This window comes from Arvicola amphibius, chromosome 9 (genome assembly GCF_903992535.2).
Source record: "Arvicola amphibius chromosome 9, mArvAmp1.2, whole genome shotgun sequence".
Classification (NCBI taxonomy): Eukaryota; Metazoa; Chordata; class Mammalia; order Rodentia; family Cricetidae; genus Arvicola; species Arvicola amphibius.
Genome location: NC_052055.2, coordinates 7,875,438 through 7,888,607, shown reverse-complemented (window position 1 = coordinate 7,888,607; position 13,170 = coordinate 7,875,438). Strand labels below are relative to the sequence as shown.

Sequence of the window (13,170 nt, the reverse complement as noted above, 5' to 3'; positions counted from 1 at the left end):
CCAGGCAAGAGCAGTTTCTTGCCCAAGTGGCTATCAAACTCCATAAGGATCCTCTTCGATGCCCATCTTCCTCTTGAAGTAGATTGGTGCTGCCAGGAGCTGACGTGTCTCATTGTCATGAAAAGCCCTAAGTTATTAAGACATTTAAAATGCAATATTCTGTAGTCTTTGGAAGATAGGAAGTATGCCTGTCTAACTGAAATATATCTCTCTATATCTAGAAAATCTAACTAAAATGACTACAAGCTTAACTATTATCAATGATTATTCATTAACAACCTATATTTCCTAATTATACTTTACATTTTTAAATGAACTACACAATCACGATACCTTAATCAAGATCAGACATACATATACATATAACAAAATTGACCTTAAAATCTATACCAATGCAAATTATTCATATCTATATCATATCCCCCTTTAAATGTAAAAGAACATTTATAAACAATATTTGGGAATGTGGGCGCAGTTATTTCTCTCCAAACTGCTTCCTGCTGAATGGGGACGCTGTTAATCAAATCTTTCATGGGGTAACCTATGTGCCAGGTTCATCTCAGTCATCAGTTGAGTGAAGTAATTTTCTGAAGTTGTTCACAGCAACCTTTCAGGAGGCCGTGGTCTATCATACCATATTGGGATAGATGCAATCCATAGGGTCTCATTTTCTGTAAAAATAAAAGAAGAATCTCTTTTCCAAAGTATCATATCCTTAGATCCAAATTCTGAAGTCAAAGTATTTTCAAAATATCTATCTTGGATTAGTTCAGCAGCATTTGTAAACAAATATCTTTTAGCAGCTGTTGCTTCTTCCTCAGCATTCAAACAGTTCAAAGAGAGCACAATAGCATATAGTATCAAGATTCTCTGTGTATTTTCCATCTTTGTGCAGCTTTATTTTAACCTCTATTTCGTTTATTTTTACTTTTATTTTTTGAGACAGGTTCTCTTTATATCTTTGTCCTGGAATAACTCTTTAGACCAGGCTGTCCTTGAACTCACAGAGATCCACTGTCTTTGCTTCCCAAGTGCTGGGATTAAAGGTGTGTGCTACCACACCGTGAACTCACGGAGATCTGCCTGTCTCTGCCTCCCAGGCATTCGGATTAAAGGCGTGTGTTACCACACCTTGAAGTCACAGAGGTCAATCCACTTCTGCCCCTTGAAATCACAGAGGTCAATCTACCTTTGCCTCTCAAGTGTTGGGATTAAAGGTGTGTACTACCACACCCAACTGCTTCCTTTTTTTTTCTTAAGAACTTTAACTTTTAGCCTGCATATATTTCCAACACATTGTAAACCATTTTGACGTTTTCTTCGACTTTGAATCTTTCTTTTACTGTATATCTCTCTTTTTCTGACTACATGAGTCTTTAATTTACCAAACAATATCAGTAGGACTAAAGCCGTGACTTTGGCGGCTGGATCCAGCCCATTCCTTAGCTTTCCAGCCTAATGGCAGAGGTACTTGCTAGAGCCATTCTTATTACCACGTTGGGCGCCATTCTGTAGTAATGGAGCTGCGGGCAGGCCTGCTTTTCGTCCTGCCCGGCTCCCGCATGGTTAGCTTTACACCCGAAATAACAACACACAAATTGTATTCTTTTAAATACTGCCTGGCCCATTATTTTCTGCCTCTTACTCACATCTTGATTAACCCATATCTAATAATCTGTGTAGCACCACAAAGTGGTGCCTTACCGGGAAGTTTCTAGCGTACATCCATCTTGGGCTGGAGCTTCATTGCGTCTGGCTTCTCTCTGAGGAGAGGCACGGCTGTCTGTCTAACTTAGGAGAGGTGTAGCATCTGACTGAGCCATCTACCTCACTTCCTTCTTCCTGTTCTGTCTACTCCGCCCACCTAAAGGCTGGCCAATCAAATGGGCCAGGCAGTTTCTTTATTAGCCAATGGGAATCCTCCATCATTCTGGTTTCCCCACCTCTACTTCCTGTCTGGCTACTGGCCAATCAGTTTTTTATTAAACCAATATTAGTGACAAACCTTTACAGTGTACAAAAGAATTATCTCATAGTATTAGGCAAATAGGAAAAGAATTGGCACAGTGAGATACACATTAATACTCTTAAAATTTTCTGACAGCGATTCACATATTAGACTCTAAGTTTTCTTGTAGTGTAATGAAAAGTAAGTGTTCCATATACAAGATCTCCTTAATTTAGAAGAAACATAGTTTTCCCATATTTGGGTCACTGAAACTGAAATTCTTAATAGGGAATTTCTAGAGACATGTGTTGACGTCCACAGCATCATTTCCGTGTCTGTAACTTTCCTATGTTTCTTCATCAAATGTCCTCTTACGAACCACTGCCCAGATGATTTATAAAAGACATTCCACTGTCACAAGAGTCATTCTTCAGTCATTTTGAGAAAGGTGTGTGTGTGTGTGTGTGTGTGTGTGTTGGGGATGGTGGCTATATGTTGTCAAACAACTTCTACTTAAATGAGACTTGAATTAAAAATACCAAGATGCACTCACAGATTGTTCTAGTAAATATGCAAAAGACAGTCATAAGTGTTCATATCTGTGACTTGATTCTTACTAAAAGGAGTGAATGTAGTGATTAAATAAAGTAAATAAGGGGAAATATATCAGAGTGCCAAGTGTAGAATAGATGTTCAATAAATATGCACTAGTTGACTACTGACTGTATTACTATAATTTTAATGTCTTCTTGTCCTCTGGTTAAAGATTGGAAAGTATACATGTATGAGTTTGTGTGTGTGTGTGTGTGTGTGTGTGTGTGTCTATTCTTATTTTCATATTTTTGGCAATACCCTTGGAAATATTTCATTTGGGTTAAACAATTTTTTCAGGATAGTTTTTCTTAAAATAATATTAGACTTTATTTTGTTTGTTTTGGTTGGGGTTGCTTGCTTTTTTAAAAAAAAATGATTTTGGCAATTTCATATGTAGCTGTTATTCTGTCCCAAACCTGGGAAGAAAATATTCCATACCACTGCACAATTTGCAAGACCACACAGTGATTAATAAGGTCCCCTCCCCCTCAGTTGAGCTTTTAATGGGGAAAACCCATCTATATTTCTGTGTCAAGAAATCACCACCTTTATCACATACCACAGACAGAAATGAACCATACCAAAGCAAATAGCCCTCAGTCCCGCGGCAGGAAGCTAGAGTGGAGCTTGAGCTTTTGCAGATGCTCCAAATGTGTAGCTAGCTGTAGAGATCATGAAATATGGACACTAACGAGAAGTAACACAGTGAGCTGGCTGAGGGCAATCGCTTCAAACTCACTTTTTCAAAAATATTAAACATTGTGCAACAATATGTTGAAATCCACACGGCTCTACTAGAACACAAGGCATCTTCAGTTCGGTGCCATCTTTACTTGAGTTCAGATGTAACAAATTGCCCTATCACCTTATTAAATTTTATATATTTATTAATTAAAATGTTAACTGATCTAATGGATTTTTGTATTTTAAAGAGTGAAACAATTATGAGTTCTTGTATTTAGTCTCGACGTCATCATCTTAACAACAGATGTAGGCTGATACTTCTAAACTTCGGAGGTCTAGTCATATCATCGGAAAGGGAGAAAAGACAAAAGAATCAAATGAAATCTGCATGACATACAACTTTAATATAGTATCTTGCCTCATTATGTACATTAGATAGTGCATGGTCTATCATTAACCTATTGTGTATTAATTAATACATGTAAAAATAGAGAAAGAAGAGTGAATTTCACAACCCACAAAAATCAATAAATGTTACTGCACCACTTAAATGCAAAATGCTTCTTACATACTCGAGGGAAGTCTCACAACTTGAAAACTGTGAATCCAAGCAGCAAAGATGAATTTGGTCCCGTGGTTTGATGCAGAAGTAGAGAAACAGACTCCATTTCTGTTATGTAACTACCAAAATGCATATTTATAGGAGTGTACTTTGTTTATGTAGCAATCTCCTAACATTGACACTTAAATGCCCCACTGTCTTTGGGCTCAAGCATAGGAAGTGAAAGCCTTGAACTGTGCACACACCCCTCCAGGACATTTTCCCTTAAGAACACTGAATTTTGTTGTTGTTGCTATTGTTGTTGTTGTTGTTGTTGTTGTTTTTCACTTGACTAGTGAGGATTCACAAAGAACCCCTACAAATTGTCTGTGCTCCAGACTGAAACACAGATCATATAACACAGGTCACTAATTTACATCTAGTGTAAATAATGTATCCAAGCCAAAATTGAGGTGGGAATCCATGGCAGATGGTTTGCTTAACAAGTCCCCTCTTAGAAGGTTAGGGATGGTGTGGTTCTATAGTAACTGATGAAGGGAGAATAATTTGGAAGTAGTACTAGAACAATGGAAGGTTCCTTACTATGTAGAGAATGCCCTTTCTGGGCTGGACACGGTGTGGGAGGTCCTTCTGTATATGTATTGCTTTTATTGGTTAATGAATAAAGAATCTGCCTTGGCCTGGAATAGGGTAGAATAGAACTAGGTGGGGAAAACTAAATTGAATGCTGGGAGAAAGAAGGCAGATAAAGATATGCCATGGAGCCATCACTGAAAACAGAGGAGCTAGAACCTTGCCAGTAGGCCATGAGCCTCATGGTAAAATATAAAATAATGGAGATGGGTTAATTCTAGATGTAAGAGCTAGCTAGCAATATGCTTAAACTATTGGTCAAAAAGTATTGCAAATAATGTAGTTTTTTGAGTGATAATTTCAGGAGTCTGGGTGACCAGGAAAAGGAACAAGCAGCCTTCCTATTACAGACACTGGTGGCACACATCTTTAATTCCAGCACTAGGGAGGCAGATGCAGGCAGATGTCTGTGAGATTAAGGCTAGCCTTGTCTACAGAGTGAGTTCTAGGATAGCCAGGGCTACATAGATAAATCCTATCTCCACCCCCTCCAAAAAAAAAGTAAAGAAAAAGAAAATGTCTTTTCTAATAATTTTGCTGCATCATTGCTGAAAGAACTTCCTAACTTTCCTTCCTATCACTTCCTGTACACCTCAAAAACCTTAGCTTGTCCTCCTCAGGCCATGCACATAGTATCTGTATGCATGCAAACACACACACACACACACACACGCACGCACACACGCACGCACACACGCATGCACGCACACACCAGGACCGCATAGGAAAAATGAACTATTCTGCACAGAAATCATTTGAAATTAAGCTGCCTTACTGGATGTTAAGTGTGGTAAGTGTGACCATGTCCTCTTACCTTCCTGAACTCCAAAGCAGGACAGATAGGAAGGGTGAAAGAGGAAGAAAATCAATGACTCTCTTCAGTCTTTTGTTCCTCTCAACATAGGGAACAATGTTACAGAACATTCTTTCCAGATTAGAAAAATCCATTCCTACTTGTATGGTAAGCAATCACTGCGTATATATGTAGGCGACTCATCCGTCCTCGAGATATGATTAAGTTTGACGCTCATACCAGTTATGGACGGCAAACCAGAGTTTACTCATTTGAAGCTCATGAGCATTGCCGCTCATGTAACTATCATGCAAGTGTTAGAGTGTAGGCACTCACACAGCCACCAAGTTCTACCACTAACTTAGAATCAAAATAAGTCACATCATTAAATAAGACAACTCTTTCGTCTGGGTGCCCAAAGAAGAAATAAAAACTCAGAGCTATGACTTTCAGAAAGTTTATAAACCTAAAACTCTTTTTTTGAAACCTTACATGGGTTTTGTAACTAGGACATTATTGATTTGCTGGTGTGTGTGTGTGTGTGTGTGTGTGTGTGTGTATGTGCGTGTGTGTGTGTGTGTAAGTGTATTCATGCATGCGTGTGTGTGTGTGTGTGTGTTTGTAACTCCATCATAACCTGATTGCATACTCCTTATGAAACAAAGAAACCACTGAAGAAAGAGCTTAAAAGTCTCTGAACTGATGACTGAATTCTCTTCAATTTAAAATTTTTCTTGATTACACGTTTGTATATGTCATGATTTGCCTATATAAGCAGATTTTCCATGAGCTTTTGAAGAAGTTAGATATGTTATGATCTTCAACTCATGAATATTTCATTGTTGAGCTGCTAGTAATAAAGTCATTTAAAAACACAATCAAATTTTAATTTCCAATCAGGAGAATAAAAGGTGATAGAATATTTCTCCTCATTTAGATCCCTATTAAAAGTTCATTAAATTATTCAGTTATATTCTTCATAAAGATTTTGCTCCCCCAGTACTCACTCTAGAATTATAAACTTCATTTTTATCATCAGGTTTTACCAGTCTCTGATCTAGAACATTTTAGGTCTTTGTGTGTGTGTGTGTGTGTGTGTGTGTGTGTGTGTTTCTTGGTCAAAGCATTTTGAAGCATTTACAATGACAATAGATTTTGAGTTAGTTTGTTTCTTTTCAAACTGGGTCATGCAATAAATTTTTTTATAGGGAAAACATTAAAATGATATTTAGTCTTCCTTAGGCTTTATAACTGGTGCTAAAATATGTTGCTTTATTCCAATGTTGGTGACATTAGCCTTAATCTATTGGTTAAGAGGGTATTTGTTGCTCATTGAAAAGGGAATATTTTGATTTATATACAAAAAAGGTATCTGAGTGAATCTCTCTAATATCTAGGAAGAATGAAGTCCCGAGTAAATGTATATTGATTGACAAGGGCATGGCCATGTCAAAAACTGATAATGCCTCAGCCCAATGTGAGGGGAGAACTTTCTCTGGGTAAACTTCAGAGGGATTGCTATCTTCTGGTTTGAGTGTGAATGTTGACAGTGTTTCCTGCAAGATGTTCAGAGTCTAAAGACTGTTCCCATTAACATTAGCTAAAACTACGTTTTTGTCAATAAATATCACCCTGCCTCCTTATTTAGCTGTATGTAATAACTCCATCTCGTGTTAAACCATGCTGAGCTGCTAGGCTACCATGGCTTGTCCTCTGATCCCAGCTTTTCTATGTGTCTGTATGTTTGTCCTTTCATTGTGTCCTGACATTCCTAGGTATTTCGATTCTTAGAACCATGCAGAGTGGGACAGACAACTAAGGAAGTGGAAAGTGGATATGGAGACAGGTCAGCCTATGCTAAGGCCCTAGTGCAAGAACCATTGTTCTCATTCCATTGGCTGAAGAAAAATATTTGCCCAAGCTTAAATTTCATCCTGAAGTAATGTGTACTTGCTTACCTGTCTGAAATACTGAAAATCTCACATGGCAAGAGGCGTGAAAGCCTGAGTTCATCCTATTAAGGTGCTGATGAGCCAAGAATGCTCTTGTCAGCACACAGGCCCCAGGCACATAGTTTAGGAATTGAATGAGGGAGAACTTAGAAGCTTTCAGGTGGCACTCTAACTTCAATTTCAAAAATGCTGGTCTAGTTTCTGTACTACAATAGACTGTCTAAGAAGGAAGGGGCATATGTGAGCAAGCTGTCCCAGTAATTCAATGAAGGATAGTGATGGATCAGATCAAGGTAGCAACAGTGGAAGGGGTCATGTTTTGAGTGTGCTCTGGAGGTATAACTAGTAGGATTTCCTTAGCGTCAGCTGCTAGAGATGAAGAGAAGGATTCCAGTTTCAGAAATTAGACAAGAAGGAAGAATGACTATAAACAGAGATGGAGGACACTTTGTAGAGAGCATGATTATGCCAATACATTCATTTCATTAGTGCATGCTAATTATCAAAGCAAGGAGTTTCATGATGAATTCTCTCATCAGGCACATATATTCTCATACATTTGTATATTTGATACATAAAATACATATTGATCATAAATAACCCTTGTGTTATTCTTTCTTTAAAATGAAAGGCATTTTAGAATATTACCTACAAAAATAAATAGGTAGATCATATCTAGGTGGAGAGTTAGAAACTGGGTTCCTGTTGTCCTCTGTTAAAGTGTCTGTGGATTCCACTTGAATGGAAGGGTCCACCATAGGACTAACATGTCGGGAGTTCACGAGAGAGAGCTGGGTTGAAGCGTCTTACAAATGTGGCTGATATTCAGAGAGAAGGACTCTCGCTCAGTGGTAGAGCTATTGCTCAGAAAGTGTAAAGCCTAAGATTTGGTCCCCAATAAGGAGAAGAAAAGGGAATGTAGACGGTATTTGAATTTATCTCCCACACTTTTTGAACAGTCATGTGATTGGTCTGTTTGGTATTGCGTCTCCCTTTTCTCAAAGCATCTTTCATCTTGACGTTAATTTTTTTAGATAAAGCAAAAACACTTGTCCTGTTATTTTGTCTTTATAGCTTAGCCATAGCTTAAAAGACACATGCAAATTTAATAAAGAGACTCAGAACCAGGCCAAGATCTATTCTTGTTTTACTAATAAAATCTTTAAATGCCAAGCTCAAAGGTCAGCACTTCTGCTCAGTGTCCATGACGGTCCTATGGGAAATCTGCTTCCTCTTCCGTGGCTCCTCAGAACTTCTTGTGTGTTTTGCCATGTTGCCCAGCACGGAAGCTGTTCGGCTGCATTTTGACTGTTGTATATCTGAAGTGTGTCTGGTCCCAGTTGAAATGTGCTGCAAATATCAGAACCTTACTGTTCAAAGGCTTTCATGTAAGATATAGGAAAGAAAACAAACACACACACACACATATATGTTTATAAATATGTGTGTGTGTGAGATATGTAAATAAAATGTAGTATTAATTTACTGATGTCTTTTTTAAATTTGGAATACCATATGCTTTCCAGTGGTATATGTGACTTTTCATCTATGTCTTGCCATTTATTTCTACAGAACAGTGATGGTTTGAAACTGCAACTTGTAATTAAATGTAAGTTAATCATATCTCATTTGTGGTCTGATAGATTCTGAATTTCTGGAAATGGAAATTTTGTTTACATTCTCTTTCTAGAATTATTAAATGGCTATATGGTCAACAACAAGTAACTGATTTTTTTTTTACTTCTGTTGAAGCTGTTCTTAATGCATTAAAACATCAAAAACTCACCTATAATGTATCCAGATACAGAATTTGAAAAATCAACTATAGACCTATGATATGCAGTTCAGAAACCACTGTTCTCTCCCATAACCAGCCATAATTTTAGTTGACCATATGTAATTTTTGAACTAAAAGTTATACTTTTTGAAGGAATTCCAGGTTTCCTGAAAAACTTACAAAGGGTAAAAATAAAGCAGAGATTATTAGTTTATTCTGTACATTCCCAGACATCCAATACTCTCTACAAGTCAGAAATAAATTGAAAATGTTCCCTGAGCAATGAAATGGAACCGGTGTCCATCATAGCAAGTAATTCAGTGCATCACAGTGTAACGGACAAACCAGCAAAATGGTCCCACAATCTCTGTGCCTCCATGAAACAAGATGCTAATGTGAGGGATGCCACGTAACTCAGCCCAGGGAGCATGTGCAGAGAGCCACCTCTGAAGCAAAGCCAAGAAGAATGTGCAAAATTGGAATGTATTGTCAGTGGCTTCAACCAAGTGCACTGTTCTAATGACCAGATTGTGTGTCTAGACAGAAATACCCCTGCAGGGAGGAAGAATGATACCCCAAGATATGTTAATTTGATGTAAATCTCCTCTCGACCTGCAGAAACCCGCCTTTATGGTTCTCTCAACAGGGTTCTGGTTTGTTATTTGATCTCTTGAGTGTTCTGCCCTTCAGAAAAAGAGTAGCCTGGTACAACTTTTCTCCCATGATAAATGAATGGCCACCATCTGATCTATAAGCCATTGTCATTTAGGAATAACACAGCTAAATGTCTTTCATTCTCATATTTTAAAATATTAAACTGATTCCTGAATATGAGATTAAAGGAAATTCATGCAAATAAATAATTAGAACAGTCTACATTAGTATAGTCCATTGACTTACCTGCCTTTTTATATTCCATATCAACTTGTATCAACTAATTCTGAAGTTTTTTTACATGAATAATGATGACCTCAACATTATTTAACTCTTTAAACAAAACATTATGTAGATTCACAGTGTATTTCCTTTCAATGAGAATAAGTGTAGGACCTCATGAACCAATAGTATTGAACTCATTCAAGTGCAGAGCCATATTACTTAAGGCCTACTTTGGCTGGCTAATGTGAACAGAAGGACAGGAGGATAAGGTTGTCCTATTACCTTGACATATAAACATGTGCTTGAAGGGGAATGCTTTGTGTTTTCCTCATTAAATACATCTGGCCTCTGTAGGAAGGATAATGATACTCAAAGTTCAACTTAATCCTGAAAACCTGTCCTTTCCCCTAGGTAGCTGAGCCAAAATGAAATGTACTTTCAGAACTTCCTGTGTTGCTAAATAGCTTGCTCAACACTTAATAGCTTGAGGTTTAAGAGTTTTGTTTGGTATTAGGCACTGGTGCCAATGATTCAGACAGGGAGCATCCACATATAACCCATGAATATTAGAGCCAGCTCTTCCCGCACAGAAGATATTCTGAGAGCAATTTAGACAGTTCTGGAAGGACACTAGCTCTTCTTGGACACTCTTAATGTCACTGCTATCAAGCATAACAAACTAGAACCAAGTGGTCTGTCTCTTCACTTAAAGTCTGGGAGTTGATTTTAACCAGAGCTCATTGTATACTCATCTGTATACTAAGTTCAGGTTCAATGACATGGATGACCCGGACCCATCTATCCTTTCAGTCAGAACAGTCTAGGTCTGAAAGTTTTCTTCTTATTATTATTAATCTGACTGCATTATCATGTATATTGTGAATGCCTGCATTGGAAACTAAACTTTAGATGGCATACATAATACCATCTGCTACTTCAGATGTATGCATAATACCATAATTACTTCAGATGTTCCCAGAAGTTAATTAACTTTCTCAAATAGGTTGCTTAATGACAAAGCTAGAACCAAACTGCAAACTAGTGTTCCTAAATTCCAGTCACAAGCTTTCCATTAAATAATTCTGCCTTTGTAATTAAATCAGGAGATTTTATGGAAGGGAATGATCTGTTGAGCTAAGTGCCCTTAGCAAAATAAGTTTCCTTGTCCTTGAAAAGTCTATGTCAAGAGTAAAGGCAGCCAAGAAAGCAAAGACTTAAATACCTAGGTAGTCTTAAAGAAGTATGTTAAGGATAGGTCTGGAGTTATAGTATTTGCCCACGCTTTGTCCAAGTGAGGTAGTGTGCTTGCCTATGGTAGTGTGTAGGATGCAAGGCTTGAGTTCCAACATTGGAGGAAGAAAAGAGCACATTAAGTATTAAATGAGAAGACAAAAAAAAAAAAAGATCAAAAACACTTGTAGGTAATTGGAACATGTTTAAATGTTCCAATGAAATGAAGATGAATCTTGGGACTTTAAAAAGAAAGACAGCTTGGCATCTTATATTAGAGGAGACACATTTAATTCTGACCTCCGATAAAAAGATGTTGAGCAGATGCTAGCACAAATATAAATGCTGCTGGAGAAAGGGTTTCTTTTTGCCTTATCCAGAGGAACCCTGGCATCTTCTAGACAGATGCATTACTTAAACCAAATAGGACACAGTGATCCTTAGGGAGGAGTAGATAGGTACTTCAATGCTACAGGACTTTGCCTTTGTATGTGCTTTTGAGATGCAAACATTGATGGAATGAAGCTGTGTTTGGGAGACACAGAATTAACAAACATAGAGAAGGGAGGGTAATTGTACGACAAATTTTAATTTAGTCCAAAGTTTCCATTGTCTTACCGAAAGAATTCCTGTTGCAGAATATATCTCACACTTTTGGACAATATTTTTAAGGGTTTGCCTTACTTTTTAGCTTTTTTATCTCATTTATTTTTATTTTAATCTCTCTCTTTGTGGGTGTGGTGTGTGAGTATGCTCACACTCACAGGTTTTTGGACACGCTTACCCATGTACGTAAGAATTGACACTGGCTATACTTGTCAATCACTCCCCGCCTTATTTTTTGAAGCAGTCTCTTAGTGCACCCAAAGTGCACATATTCGTCTAGCTAGGAAGTCGGCAAGCCCCTGGATTCCTGATTCTCCCTCCAGCACTGGGGTTACAGAGATGCACTACCATACCTGTCTTTATATTGTACAGGAGACCGAACTCGGGCTTTCATGATACTGCAGAAAATACTTTAACCACTGAGTCGTCTCTCTAGGTTCCCTTTTCTCTGTTGTCGTTATTTTTGAAATAAACTTTTTGTCTAGTAATTATACACACCATGGCATATATGCATTGGCAAAACTTTTCAAATACAAATAGACTACAACACAGAATAAAATCCAATTTGAACCTAGGATAGATGGTGATATAAGAAACCAAGAGTGCATTGTGACCTGTGCCCAATGGTATTTATTGACTTAAACTAGCTGTGCCAAATTTATTATTTTATTTTTGTGTTTCGTATCATTGATGTTGTTAGATGTTCAAAGGAAATGAATTTGTTGAACCCCTTCTCATGACTGTTATTCTGAAAGGGTCTGTGTGAGCTCATGTAAAACACTAAAAAATTTTAAATAAACTTATTTTTTCTTGGTTTCCAGCTGGTACACAGTATCTGAACCTAAGAGGTGGTGGCACATTTTCCCCCTTATCTCTGAGAATCTGGCACCTACGAGGGGTGTGGTTTGGACGAGAGCTGTGCCAGAAGCTAGAGTCTGCATGATCTCATTGAGTCCACACAACTGACCAAGGAAGTTATTATTCTCATTTCCAACTTGACTGATAAGAAAATCAAGGCCCAGGGAGGTTAAATAAATTGTGAGATCTAACCAGGCTGTTAATGGCAAAGCAGAGATCCAAATAAAGATTGTTCAATCCTGAACAGAGTTTCTCGCTACAGTCCATAATACATTAACATTAATCTCAAGAGTGAGGAGAAAGCTATATGTTAAAGAACTTTGGACAGTTCCCAGAAGTAGTACTCAGGGGGCAAGGAGACCCAGAAGGAGCCTGGTTGCTTCTTCAAACACTGAGAAGTTTACCAGGCCAGAGGAGCCATTGGGTGTGCTCTGCATGATCTCTAGATGTAGCAAATAAAACGGTATCTATGTGGAACTTTCAGGGGAATGCTGTTCTATGAAAGAACTTTCCAAAAGAGCAATAATTCAAGAAAGGCAGAACTTACTTGGAAGGCGGTCAGTTTTCTGTCATTGGCCTTAGTTTTAGGCTGTGTAATCATTTGATAATCTATTACTAGAAAACAATCACATGGAAAACTCACAGCTTAATAAA

At 37.8% G+C, this 13,170-nt stretch overlaps 1 protein-coding gene across 1 annotated transcript in view; it reads left to right on the top strand.

The window, feature by feature from the left end:
• The window catches only part of Angpt1 (angiopoietin 1), a 243,016-nt gene that overhangs the window by 41,965 nt on the left and 187,881 nt on the right, over positions 1–13,170 (top strand). The window lies entirely within an intron of this gene.